The sequence below is a fragment of the Typopeltis vanoorti genome, chromosome 13, assembly GCF_054136105.1.
Source record: "Typopeltis vanoorti isolate ZY-2024b chromosome 13, IOZ_Tvanoo_1.0, whole genome shotgun sequence".
Classification (NCBI taxonomy): domain Eukaryota; kingdom Metazoa; phylum Arthropoda; class Arachnida; order Uropygi; family Thelyphonidae; genus Typopeltis; species Typopeltis vanoorti.
In genome coordinates, this window is record NC_143561.1 from 8,738,760 (window position 1) to 8,754,544 (window position 15,785).

Consider the following 15,785-nt stretch of genomic DNA (forward strand, 5'->3'; position numbering starts at 1 on the left):
CATCCACTGAAGAAATAGAAAAGGCAGTGGCAACCTTCGAAAACAAATATTAACAGCAATATCAAAGCTAACAAATATAACCACACGTGCACCGTCAAGTAAACTCCCAGAGGACATAAAGCATCTTATCCGAGAAAGAAAAAAAAAAAAAAAAAGTTATGTAGACAAGATCATAGAACAATGGATTCCGCAGATAAACAGTCAATTAACAGAACAACGAACTGGGTTCGGTATGCACTTAAAAGATCACCGAAACCAACTTTCAAACAACAAGAAACATCACCTAAACACAGAAGATCAATCATAATGGAAAATTATGAGATTGCTTAGCTCAAAACATAACACACTCTCTCCAATCCAAGGTGAATATGGAACAGCATATAAATTTGAAGAAAAAGCGGAAGCATTTGCAGATAGCCTGGAATGACAAAGCAACCCCAATTATGCCCAAGAAGACTTAAACTTCATAAGAAAAATTCACACCCAAGTGCATAAAATAACGCAGAACCCATATCACCAGCAGAAATATGTCAAATCATGAGAAAACTAAATAACAAAAAGGCACCGGGTCAGGATAGGATGGAATCAGGAGTAAGGCCCTCAAGCTGCTCCCACATAAAGGTATTATGCATCTAGATGTCTTCCTAATTCCAAAACCAGGAAAAAAATGCACAATTTCCACAGAACTATCGACCCATCAGTCTACTATCATGAGTAGGCAAAATAGCGGCATGCGCTATACTTATACTTACACGGATTCAAGAGGCAGCAGAAAACAACCACGTCATACAAGATGGGCAATTCGGCTTTAGACAGCTGATATGAATGAAAATTATGGACTAATTTTCAAGCTACAACAAGTAGGAATCGCATTACCGTCAGTTCTACTCATCAAATCATATCTAAACAACAGAAAATTTAGGATAAAAATTAATGGAATCCAATCCACTGAAAGAAGAGTCACCGCTGGAGTCCCTCAAGGCTCTCTACTATCTCCCTTACTCTTCTCCATATACATAACAGATCTCCCCAAGTTGTCTCCATCCATTACCACCCTCTATGCTGATGACGCGATAGCAATCAACGAATTAGAGAATTGATACAGCAAATGGCGTATCTGAGTCAACCGAGGAAAAACGCTGCGCAGTACTATTCACCAGACGTAAAGCAGAACCGAACACAACCATCCAAATGTTTGGAAAAATCATCCCTTTGCACAACTCAGCCAAATATCTAGGAGTTCAGCTGGCTAAAAGACTAAACTTCAAGACGCACATCAATATTGTCTCTAATAAAGCCTATCAGGCCATAGCAGCTATACCCACACCTGAATAGGAACAGCATCCTAAACATAAACAACAAATTCACCTCTACAAATTAGTGGTAAGACCTCAATTAACCTATGCTTCACCAGTCTAGAGACACACAACCAGAAGAAACACTCACGGATTACAAACGATCCAGAACAAATGCCTAAGAATGGCGTTTAATGCCCCTTCGTTCATCAGAAACCTCCAGCTGCACCGAGAAGACATCAAGACCCACGTGATAAACATTGCAGAAAACTTTGCAGATAATCACTCAAATCACCTAATTCGACAAGCAGTTGACTACCCTCAGATCGCTTCAAACATAGAAAACCGAAATCCTCCATTGCAAGAGAACACTGATACGGCATAAAATGCTCACAGAGACTTGCGGGTAAAATACCCACAGTAATCCCCTCACCCACAAACTAAAACTCAAATAAAGAGATAAAGAGTCAAGGACTCGATCCATCTCCCAAAAAAGTTCCCAGTTCCCGGTTTGAGAACTTTATTTGAAGTTATTCTTTAATTTATATGTATAATATATATTATTGGACTAAAAGCATACTACAAAATAAAGAGAAAAGCAAACAGAAAAGAAGAAAGGAAGGAAATGCTGCTTGCAATAGATGGATAGAATATATAACATATGTTGTTGTTGTTTTTTCTCTGCGTAAATGTGGATTGCCTAAAGCTTCTGAGCCATCCTTAGTTATTTATTTAATTATTATTGGGGAAAATTTTGGTAGGTGAAAAGTGCTGGGAGTTGAGCAGTAGAGAAATTATTAGTTAATTTCTTGAATAGAAAAGATTGACAAGTTTTTTGATAACTGTGGACGTTATTGATTAGTATGTCTAAGACAGCATACGCTAAATATGAAGGTCAGCACAAGAAGCGATATCTGATCTTGACCGGAAGTCAGAACAGTAAAGTGAAGAACAGAAAAGTGAAGAAGGATATTTCTTCCAAATATTATGAAATGACTGTATTTTGAAGGCGCTAAATTTCACTAGATTATCTTCGTCCCTCTTGAAAATGGGGATGAGATCAGTGTCGAAGACATTGATTTCCATCTACAAGGTTTCTCGAGTACCGATCCATTATTAATGTGAAGAATTGCTGTTCAGAAGTAGATTAGGAATGGTTAAAACAACAGTCAGAGGCGTGTCTGAAATCTGGAAGGAGGGCTCCACGGGAACAAAGCTGATTGTGGATGTAGCTATTTTTCTAACAGCGACTTATGCATGTGAGACTTAGCACCTATAAAGAAGTCCCTTGGAACCTGATAGGAAAAGGATAGCTGCTTTTTTGAGATGTGGCGTTAAAGAAGGCTGTTGAAGATTCATATACTGAAAGGCATACAAATGAACGAGTGTTAGAAAAGATCAGTAGAACTGTAAGGCTCCTTAAGGATATTCACAGAAGAAAGTTAAAATATTTTGGACACACTGAAAGATGGAAGGAGGACTTCTCAGAACACTAATAGAAGGTAAAGTTCTTGGGAAAAGAGGAAGGGGTAGACCGTCAGTGAGATGGATGGATGGATGGATGGATGGTGTATGTGTAGAGTGACTGATTTTCATAGAGTTGAAGCCTCCAGAAAAGCATACAACAGGACAACATGGCGAGGACTGGTGTGGCACATCACCGAGTGATCACACAGCATCTGTTGAAGTCCAATGAAGAGATGGATGGATGGAATGGGTGAGAGTATAGAACCCTTCTACTTTGTTATTGTTAAAAAATCAGATGAGAGTAAACCATCTACCATGATGCACATTGAACGATAGGAGAAGAAGCTGGCAAAGCAAAGATGCCAAACACGAATTCTTCGGAATGTCAAGGGCTACCACACGAGATTTTCCACCTCTTTCCAAGGCTTGTGGAAAGAGGTGGAAAATAAAAGGCGATTAAGATCAGCGGTAAGGTCTGCTGTAGAACGAGAATAGTATGAAGATTTCGGCAAATGTTCGGCATTTTCTTACACTTGTTTTGGGCTGTAGTGCAGGCCAGGATGAGGATTTTGACTCGAGCCACTGAACATATGCTGTATTTTTATTTTATTATTATTTTTTTTTTTTCGTATACTGCAAAGGCACACTTTTTAGATATGGCTTGAGTAGAGGTAGGAAGTTTGCATTCAATCCGCTTATAGAGTGATTATATTTCCTAATCATCATCATGGATTTCAAAGATTAAATCTTGTATTATTATTATTATTATTATTATTATTATTATTATTATTATTATTATTATTATTATTATTATTATTATTATTATTATTGTTATTATTATTATTATTGTTATTATTATTATTATTTGTCTTCCGCCATTCTATTAGATGATGGAAATAGCATGAACTTACCCAAGCTGATATTTAGACCTGGGTATTGCATGTAACTATCCCAAATAGATTCGAGATCAATTTTATGTATTAATATTCTTCTATTTATTTATATAATTTATTATTTTAAATTAAAATTAATCTTCAGATACTTCGTTTTCAAATGATTTTGCATAAAAGTCTGCATTCTAATTAACCACCATAAATATTCTTCAATATACTTAATATATAACAGAATGAAACAAAAATTGAAAACAAATAGACCGGTTAAGATGGCGGCTTGCGTGTTAGTTTCGTGTATTATTTATGGTGAATTGCGAATTTCATTGATTTATGCTTTCGTGACGAGTATTATGTTCACATGTATTGATCAAGCATTTTCATGAAGAAAAGTTTTTGTAAGTTGCAGGTGAGTAAATACTCTAATTTCAATTTTTAGTTCCATCGGAAACCATCTTCTAAGCCTAATCACAGGGCTTACTAAACTATATATCGTACTGCTGAAAAACACCAGACTGTGTCTCCGGGATTTGCTATGGCAAAACCTCTGAACGAAACCATTTTTGAGAAGGTTTATAATGAATTCATCAGATTAGGAAAACTGCTGAGTGATAGTTGGCCGGGAAAAGTTAAGCTTTTTGACTCATTCCCACCCTCTGCAGTCACAGAAGATAACTCGGACGATACAAGTGAGGAACTGATTATCAGTTGGAGTCTCCCCCAGACTTTGAAGACGTACGTGTGCGCAAAAAGCGCAAAACCACTGACACAGACCCTCCCATAGATTTTGGTATGGAAGAGGATACTCCCAGTTCCAGTCCCTCGACCGCCACGAAAGAAAGAGTTCCACCGATAGTCCTCCGGGAAAAGAAAAGATGGACACAACTAAGGTCACTCACAGATACAGTATCTCTCGGCCAAGAACATGGATGATAGTATAAAAATTCAGCCAGGTACTGTTATCAGACTACAGGAAACTAACCAAAGTGTTAGACTCTAGCATTATTCAATACTACACCTTTTCTCTTAGTTCGGAGAAAAATCTGAAGGTAGTACTGCGGGGTGTCATGGAGGATATAACTACAAATGAAATTGAGTTATACTCCACCACCAGGACCTGCACCTATTAAGATCAGCAGAATGACCAGAGCGAACAAATCCCCTATGCCTCTGGTCTTAGTGGAAATCCACAAAGCCTATAAGAACATCTATGATTTAACATCAGTCGGTGGACTCCGGATCATCCAAGAGCCACTCCGTAAAAGGGCATCTACTGGTCAATGCCATAGATGCCAGAAATTTGGCCATGCTCAAAGACTCTGCGAGGCAGAGTACAAATGCCTGAAATGTGCTAAGAACCACCCCACTAACACCTGCACAAAGCCGGAAACCACCTCAGCTAAATGTGCCAACTGTGCTGGCCCTCATCCAGCAAACTACAACGGATGCACTCAGCACCCAAAACACAGAGGGATGGAGACAGCTAAACCGCCCTCTTCCTCTAGTAAAAGAACACCTGAGGCCCCCGCTTCACAACCCTGAGACTCGGCAGCAACAGTCGGTGAACTTCAAAGACAGTGGAAGCCAAAGGCAAACAAGAAGTTATGCTGATGTGGCCCGCACAAACAAACCATCATCAGAACATAATCAAACAAAAGCACCTACTAACCTGACAGCTGTTATTACGGCCTCTCTAGCTAACATGCCACAAGATTTCAGCCTGTCTAACTCTTCACTAATTTCCACTAAAAGATTCCTACGTGAAACACAGGCCATCCTCACAGCAATCATTAATGAATAAAAACAAACTCATTCCAGCCTCCTTTCAGATCATTGCATGGAATGCAAACGGCCTAAGGAACAAAATTCTGGAGCTACAAGATTTCACCTACAGATACCAACAGATATTGTACTAATCAGTGAAACACATCTTAGACCCTCAGACAGCCACAAAATATGGGGTTATCTCATGTACAGAAACGATAGATCAAATTACAGAGGTGGTGGCACTGCCATCTTCATTAAAAATTATATTAAGCACCATTCTGTGAACAACGCATCAACCACTAACCTTGAAATTACAGGCGTGGAAGTTTTCACCAGCTCCCTCGGCAGATTGAAAATCTACTCAGCTTAAAATCCACCCTTAAAAACTCTACTGCACACTGATCTAAATGCCATTTTAGGAGTTAGAGTACCAACCATTATTGCTGGGGAATTAAACTCCAAACACCCATCTTGGAATTGTAGAACCACCAACAAGAATGGCTGCATCCTTTTCGACTACATAGGATCAAACCATGCTGTTGTGGCTGGACCTACCGAACCAACTCATCTCAGTACGTCTGGCACTGCTGACATCCTGGATATAGCTATCCTGCAAGACATTAAACTACAGTACAGCCTTAAATCACTAAACGAGCTGTCATCGGATCACAACCCAATTCTACTACAACTGGGAGAACAAGAATACCTGTCTCCTCCCTCTCACTCATGCATATTGTGGGACAGATTGTCTAAAGCACTTAAGGATCGAATTGGACCTGTCCCTCACATATGCTCAGAAGAAGATGTAGAATCTGCAGTTACTAGCCACACCCAACAAATTAAGTCCGCTACAAAGGTTGCCACCTTCTACAAATCTGTCCCCAAGCCTGGTCGTTTGCCCGAGGATATTATGGACCTGATCAGAGAGAAGTACAGAGCTAGGAGGAGATTTCGTAACACTCTCGCGCACCTCAGAACAAAACAGTTCTTAATAGATTGAACGGGACAGTGAGAGATGTACTTAAAACTCATAGAAAACAAGTTTGGGATGAAAAGTTAGCCACTATCTCAACTACTGATCACCCTATCTGGGGATTACTGAGAAGCATCAGAAATAAAACAGATCCCTCCCCCCATAATCTCTAACCAGAGCCTAGTTCACACAGATGCAGACAAGGCAGAAGCCATAGTAAAGAATCTAGAGGAGCAGTGCAAACCTACATATGACAACTTAGATTTCAATCACTTATATAAAATCCACAGACAAGTCAGACATGTATTAAAACTCCCAGATACCAGTGCGGACCATATTGCACCCACATCACATGCTGAAATATATGATATTATTAAAAAAACTAAAGAACAATAAAGCTCCTGGACCAGATGGTATCTCAAATAGGGTGATCAAACTATTGCCCCACAAAGCTGTAGTGCACTTACTATAATCATTAATGCCATCTTACGGTTTCACTATTTTCCTTCCATCTGGAAACAGGCTGAAGTAATCCCAATTCATAAACCAGGTAAGAACCTGCACCTCCCCCACAATTATCGTCCAATCAGTCTCATCTCCAATCTGGGCAAGGTTGTGGATAAGGTCATCCTCTCTCGACTTCAAGCCTCTGTAAACGAATTAGACATAATTCCTAAAGAGCAGTTCGGCTTTCGGCAATACCATAGTACCATTGTATTATGGTAGATGTATTCCACAAATCCATAGAATTGTGGAATACATCACCACCAGCTTTAACTGGCACCAGTGCACAGATGCTGTTTTTCTAGACCTATCCAAAGCATTTGACAAAATATGGCATTTCGGACTGTTACACAAACTCATCTCAGCCGGTATCTCTCTGAAAATGGAACATTTAATCAGATCATATCTTCAAAATAGAACTATGCAAGTTAAAATCAACGGTACTACCTCATCTCAGCGTCATATCTTGGCCGGAGTAACAGGGGATCCCTACTGGCTCCATTGCTGTTCTCTATATACATGTCAGATATCCGGCACAACCCAACATCATCCATCATGGCCCTATATGCGGATGACACAGCATTGTTAGCCAGATCTCTCCGATCCCATTTCGTTACCAGAAAGCTTCAAGAAAACCTTCTAAAGTTGGAGGATTGGTTCTCCAAATGGAGATTGGAAGTCAACCCCCCAAAAAGCTCAGCCATTCTCTTCGCAAAAAGGCCAATGCCTCCTGCAGGAGACGTATTGCTGTTCAACACTAAAATTCCCTGGCAGACAGAAACAAAATACCTGGGTGTAATGCTCGACAAAAAGCTAACTTTCAACCAACACATCAAGTCTATGTGCTCAAAGGCATCTAAAGCCATCGCTCAGATCTATCCACTAATTAATAGAAATAGCAAGCTCAGCAACAGAATCAAATTGCAACTATATCAGATGACGATTCGTCCTATAATCACCTATGCCTCTCCAGCCTGGAGCCACATCTCTAATACTAACATTATCAAAATACAAAGAGTGCAGAACAAGTGCTTGAGAATGATTCTGAAGGCCTCATGGTATGTCAGAAACAATCAACTTCATCGAGACACAAATATTCCTTACATCTTCTCTTTCCTACAATCTGTAGCAACTAAGTTCTTCCTAAAGACGTCCACACACCCCAATGATCTAGTTCAGCAAGCTGTAGTATATGAGGCAAAGGATATATTCAAATATAAAAGACCAAAAACCATTTTAACTTTCTGTAGCGATGAATAATCTTCATGCCCATTCAGGGCGAGCAAACTGCTCATAAATTCTACCTTCACTGTAACCACAACCGATAGCGGGGAATATGAAAAGCATCTTGTTTACCCCTAAAGACATAAATGTCAATTGTCAATGGTCAATTGAAAAGAAATGTCAAATCCCAGATAAATTATTTTGGATTTTCTGAATGCTTTTCGATTAGTTTTTATCAAAACACAGTTGAACATACGATATTGATTCGAGTTAACTGAATATTAAGGGATAATTTCTTGAAGAATAAACGTGTGGTGAAAGAAATATTCAGAAATGAAAGAAACTGCCGCAGGTTTCTTTTATTATGCTTACTTCTTCATTTCAAATGGAAATGCCAAGATACATGCAGTCTACGGTGTTATACTTAATGTTCATACGATAGCAGGAAAGAATCCGGGAACTTTAACCCTTCTAAGACTCATTACGCATGTGTGGTCAGGAGGAATTAGCCTACAACTGATATTTGAACAACAGACTCCTGTCGCAAGCCTTTGAATGTTTTTGCAACCACAAAAACTCTGGATCAAGACCACCCGTGAGCAGTACTGATTTATGCATGCAGCCCGAGTGCTATTGGTGAAAGGCAGAACACCTAGTTGCGCACTTAACTCATCCTAATGCGTTTATGCTGTAACTCATTTCATTAATTCTATCTTTTGCACCTTTTTTTTTTTTCCTCGTTTTTTTTTTCATTAGATTCAATTCTCTTCCGCCTCATAGTTCTATCAAAGTTGTTCGAGACACTGAGAGATTTTTGATTTACCTAAGATCATCATATATGACTAGAATATTATGAGTGTATAATATAAGCACGTACACACAAGAAAGGTATTTAATTAGCCAAATATTTCGGTCTGAAAATTGCAGACCATCTTCAGTGGCACTACAAGAACAGTTTTAAAATACAAGGTGGAATACTAACAATAGATCATTTAAAAATAGAACAAGCCGCGTGATGTTATATCACTAAGCATTAAAGAGAAATATTTTTAAGCAGAGACATGATTGAATTAAAAATATTAATTAATAAATAATATAAAATTAATATGAATTAATCAGTTATCCTGATTAGATTTTTACCAGATTTTTGATACAGATATACAGTCATTCCGATTCAGGTTAGGACGATGGAGTGATATAAGATAAAGATGTCATCTATATATCTTACCCAAAAGGATGGTTGAGGGAATATAGATGAGAAGAGGACTTTTTCTAGATGTTCTAAATAAAAGTTGGCTAAAGAAGGAGAGAGAGGAACTTCCCATGGCCGTTCCTTCCTTCTAAAGATGTCATCTATATATAGATGACATCTTTACTGTATGGCCTCACAACAAAGACTCCTGACCTTCTTTTTTAAACAGTATCAATTCCTTACATCATCGTATAAAGTTCACTATGGAAATGAAAAAAAAAAAAAAACAACCAGTTATCATTTTTAGACGTTCTCCTCATCCGGTCACCTTCAAATACTCTTACAACTACAGTTTACAGGAAACCAACGTTCACAGGTCGTTATATTCTTAAAGAATTTGCCCATCATCCTTGTCAAAAAACAGGAATCATAAAATGTCTAATCAGAAGAGCTAAAACTAATTGTTCTACTTCTAATTTTCTACAGAAAGAACTTTCTACTATCCATCAGCACACTCAATGGCTTTTCCGAAAAGAGTACACAATCCACCACTAAACAACAAAGATTCAATACGTCGAGTTCCAGTTTCATACATCTCTGGGATTTCAGAACCTATCTCAAGAATTCTGAAGAAATATGAGTTAACAGCTACGTATTCACCTATTAACAAATTATCTTCCCATTTTCCTTCTTCTAAAGACAAACGCTCAACTATGTCTCTTCCTGGAGTTTATCAAATTCCCTGCAACTGTGATCTCTCCTATTTTGGACAAACTGCACGCTCTCTTGAAAAAAGAATCCAAGAACATCAATCCTCCATTCATCACAACAAACACGAAAAATCTGGATTGGCTCAGCAGGGGATAGAAACTAACCACAACATCCTTCGGTCAAAAATGGCCTCTTACATAGATCCCGCTATAAATTTGAACGTTTATTCAAAGAAAGCGTAGAGGCTTACTCCATCTTCTTAACCTGAATCGGAATGACTGTATATCTGTATCAAAAATCTGAGAAAGTCTAATCAGGATAACTCATTAATTCATATTAATTTTACGTTACTTAAAATTATTGAAATTATTAATTAATATTTTTAATTCAATCATGTCTCTGCTTAAAAATATTTCTCTTTAATACTTAGTGATATAACATCACGCGGCTTGTTCTATTTTTAAATGATCTATTCTTAGTAGTCCACCTTGTATTTTAAAACTGTTCTTGTAGTGCCACTGAAGATGGTCTGCAATTATAAGACCGAAATATTTGGGTAATTAAATATCTCTCTTGTGTGTACGTGCTTATATTATACAATCTTTATTTCACAATTATCCTTAAAATATCAGAATATTATGAGTGTTAATTTGATCTCACAAGAAGTGGCAAGAGTTTTTCCTCTCAATAATTCAGATTTTTCATTCCACGAGACAGACAAACCGACCTAATACTAGTTTCATAACTTTTGTCCTTAACCTGGTACTTTAAACTGAGATACAGAAGGTTGGATTGTTTGTAATTACTATCTGAGCAGGTAACACTATGAGGCACTATGATGGTACGAAGATCATCAACAAAAGCAACACCTAACATCATCACCTGGAAATGAGACCATTTTACTTATTGGAGGCTTAAAAATCTACAGTATTGGACTTTAGAGCAGTGTTCCAGTATTATGTAATCCTAAGCTTATCCCTTGCATTGATATCCAGTAGATTTCTAACTTTTTGTAGATGGGAGTGTCATATGAAATAAAAAATCTATTGAGTTGCCCTGGTATTGTACATCATTATACTTGAAATGCCATAGAACCACCACTTTTCATTTATAGGTTGTAGTAGTAGCGTCAATTACTGAAAATTATATTTCTTACTTTGGAGATCATATTGGCAAAGTAATGGTGCATTTTGGTCAAAGAAAAAAATAATAATAATTAACAATCAAATACAGGAACTCAAAAAGAAGCACTTTCCAACATTGACATGAGAAACAAGACAAGAGATATCATTGAAAGGGATGTCGGTTATGTTCCTGCCTTGTGCACATGGCAAATCATGTTATTGAAGAAAGTGTAATGTGTCTGTTGATATGGAATCGTGCCAGAGAGGTGAGTAGACCCCAGTGTAAGTTGTTGCACTATATTTTAAAAGTTGATCTAAAGATAGTTTCCGCAAATTTTATCGCAACATAATGCTCACTGTTTTGGGTAAATACTTTGGTCTTTATGTTACTTTCAATGTTAGTAAATTTGTGTGAGTGGAAGAGAGAGAGAGAGAGAGAGAGATTTCTCTTGTTCAGAATCTCTCCAATAACACAGTTCTTTCTAGAGACTTAATAACTTTTCTTTTTAGTGTAACGTTTTTTAAAAATGAATATTCTCCAAATGAGCTATCATATGCGAGAGAGATAAACCAAGGGGTCCAGGAATGTCCCTTCTCAGCAACTCTTTTTAATATGTACTTTAAAATATTTAAAAATAACAGGAGTAATTAACTCTATATTTAAACCAAACCTAGTTCATAAACAAACCAGGCTAAAAGTATACAATACATTAGCCCTATCAGTCTTAATGTATGGAAGCGAAATCTGGACAATAAAACAAAAAGACAAACAAAGATTAACAACAGCAGAAATGAAGTTTATGAGAAAAACTGCAAAGTATTTGATCACAAAAGAAACGAAGAAATTATGAAAAATTAAACCAAGAATCAGTAACAGAAAAAAATTTAAAAATATAAACATAAATGGATGGAACACGTTCAAAGAATGAAACTAGAAAAATTACCGAAACAAGCCTTAAAGTACAAGCCATTAGGGAAAAGAAAACCAGGACGTCCTCTTAAACGATTCAGCGATGACTTCTAAGGCCGGAACAGGCCATGCTAGGCCTAAATCCTTGAGATGATGATGATGATGATGATGATGACATTCTCCAAAATAAAATATTTTGTTTAAATATTTTATTTTGAAGCATAAATAATCATTATAATCAGAGAAGAATTAAGTTATTTTCAAGGAAAAAATGTTCAAAATCTCCATAAATAAAACAGAAATTTGTCAAACTGTATATAACAGTTGGACAAATTTCTGAGTAGCAAAGCGGATAGAACTAAAGTCGAGGATCAGATTTATATAATTTCAACATCTATTTTTCTAAAAGGAAATCATCCTAGACAGATTATCTTTCTTAAATTACTTAAATTAAGGGGAAATTAAATCCCGCATAGTTTTAAAACCGAATAAGAAACTCAAAGATCGGAATCAGAGAGTTTCTTGCCGATTATAGTAAACTATAAAGTATCGGCGACACTAGCGTTAGCCAATGCAAGTGATCCTAGTACGTAGTACAATATCGGGCAACTCGTGGCAGAAGTGGAGGAAGTTCAGATCGCTATTCTTAGGTATTTTCCATCATAACAGCATATATTTCCTAGGAAATGTGGTTTTACATTATGGAAAATACCTAAGAATAGCGATCTGCCATCATAACAGCATACATTTCCTAGGAAATGTGGTTTTACATTATGGAAAATACCTAAGAATAGCGATCTGAACTTCCTCCACTTCTGCCACGAGTTGCCCGATATTGTACTACGTACTAGGATCACTTGCATTGGCTAACGCTAGTGTCGCCGATACTTTATAGTTTACTATAATCGGCAAGAAACTCTCTGATTCTGATCTTTGAGTTTCTTATTCGGTTTTAAAACTATGCGGGATTTAATATCCCCTTAATTTAAGTAATGTTTTCATTGCCGAAATGAAGCTTATTAGCTCTTTATACTTAAGATTATCTTTCGTTTTGATCTCCATATTATCGCATGCAGTAGCTAATCCTTCATGTTTCATTTGGATCAATGGGTTTCAATCGCAGTCTCTTCAACTTGAGCATATTTCCGCTTACAGCCTCGCAGAATCACGACTCAAACGATGTTCAGTTTGTGCGTGGGGGGTGGGGGGCTTTTCCCCCACCCCGCGAGGAAATCAGAAATTCACGTGCCATAAAAATGTTTGTGAATAGAGTCACTAAGCAGAGTTGCGCCAAGCATAGATGGCGTTCAAGGTCGGTTCCAAATGAAGACATTACCCAGTGACGGCAGGCATCACCGCTCTGTTCTTCACTTGACGCTGCCTCGAGCGCGTTTAGGGGAACGCGAAGAGGAGGGGGGGGGGAGGTGTGGCATGATCTCGTGCAACCCTGTAATTTAGCTGGGGATAGTTGGAGCCAATGCCTGCTGGCACCATTCTACAGGTCCAAATTGTAGCTTCGCTCCCGCAGCTGGGCAGGTCATCAAAACGCGGACCTCGGCAGCGACTTGATGTCATAATAAAGCGCGCGCAAATGCTGCGGGCAGAGTGGAAGAGGAGGGGGGGGACGAGAAGAGAGAGAGAGGGGGGGGGGGACGAAAAAAACTGGTAGAACCTGAATTGGGAAATTTGAGCGAATGACCTGCGCAACATTAGTTGACCGTTTCGTCACTTTTGAGGCATTTCGGTCATTCTATACGGGGAAAGAACGAAGTGTCACACCTTAGAAATATTCTCAAGAACCTGCCGTAACAATTAGCGACAAAAGGATTCCCTCCAAACCTTCTGCCAACGACAGAGCTCAAGATTGTATATATAAAAGTCTTCATAATTAAGACTATTATTACGATACATGTCAGTGGCGCACTCAGGATTTCATCTTGGGGGGGGGGGGAGTTGAGTAGACGATTTACGAATACACACTACGCATTGCATACGACCTATGACTCAGCATCTGCAATGATCGCCAATACATGACAAATAGTATAGAAATAGAAGACACAACATTAATTTTTAAAAAAATCAATTTTAATTAGGAAAAGATTTTTGGAAAATTTTCTAGTGTTTATTTCATTTTTCTTTTTGGGGAGACCAGGGCCCCTTAGCCCCGTCCCTGGGTGTGCCACTGATACATGTCATCCCCACCTTCGCAAGCACCCCTTTGCGATTTCCCCTAAATTCCACAAACTATGTAAACTCAAAAACTTGTTTATAGCAAGCTGTTTTAAATTTTTGTTGTATTTGAATTGACGTTCATTCTATGTTAAAGATTGTGATATACAAACTGATGAGTATTATAACAGAGTGTATATTAAAATGTCATTCCTGTAGTTATGTGTATTCTCTTATTTACATCATTATATACAAAAGTATTCTAATAATGGATTTTTGATTATGATTTTTCCTTTTCAGTCGTTTCCGACCGTAGGTGACTTTGTAGGCATCGTCCACAAAGTATTCCTGGTGAGATTTTTTACAGGGTAGTTCACCATTGCTCTCCCCCCCCACCCCCCAATTTTATCCAGGCTTGGGACCGACATATGGCTGGGACGTATTCATGACTGTAATCCATGTGTGTTCACGGGGCGGTTGGTCTGTTCTGGGGAAAGAAAAACCCGAGTTTCCGGGTGAAAAAACCCCACCTCCGTATGAGACTGGAGAACTCACCTTTAGTCGAAAGAAAGATAAAAAATTAGATGGCGTTACGGATACCGGATACTATTTTTTTTTTTATATTTATTATTATTTTATTTTTTTTTTTTTTTTTGCATATGCTGCTATGTGTTTGAATTTTTTTTTTATTGTAAAAATGTTTTCATTTCAGTAAAAAAAAATTCTGTGGTTGTTTATTTAATGCTCCTGTGAATAACGTATGTTTCTTAAATATTTTTATTAATAAATATTGTTTTATATGTTTTTGTTTTGTTTTGTTTTAGTTTTGTGAAACAAATATATAATATATTTCCTTATTTAACATAAACATTAACATGTAGCTTATCTAAATATTGGACAAGGGGAAAAAATTCAGATTTTAAAAATTCACATTATTTTAATCTATTGTGAGAATAATTGACATCTGAGGCCACCTGCCGGGAAAATAGCACTCACTCTTAAATTTAAATATGCTAAAAATATTATATTCTGCCCAGATTCAAAGCACAATCGATCGCACTAAGCTAAAATCTTTAGTCTCGACTCAGAATAAAGTAATTCAAATCTTAAATAGAAACAAATATTAGGATACTGTAATGTGAGATGCGGTGATTAATACCCTTGGAGGGTAATGGATGGCAATGCTGTAGCCAATGAAGTTTTAACTGAGGCTCGGCTATTGCTGTTATCCTCTTGCCATGATCAGAGCTTTATATAGCTCAATAACACCTTATCCCTACACTGTCCTCTACAGATAACGGGGAAGATGAAAAGCATTCTTGCTTCGCCCCTTTAAGCCAGTCCTTATAAGGATTATTCATAAAAAACAACAACGAATACGTAAATATCAAACAAGATGCAGAAATGAGGAAGATCTGTTCAGAATAATAATATAAATGATTGGTTTTTGCATACTGGTATTAAAAAGATCATGTTGTAGGTGTAAAATGCAAAACATTTAAATGCTATTTAACTACTTTGTTTTATTTTGCTCCTAATTAATTGTTATGCAACTATCT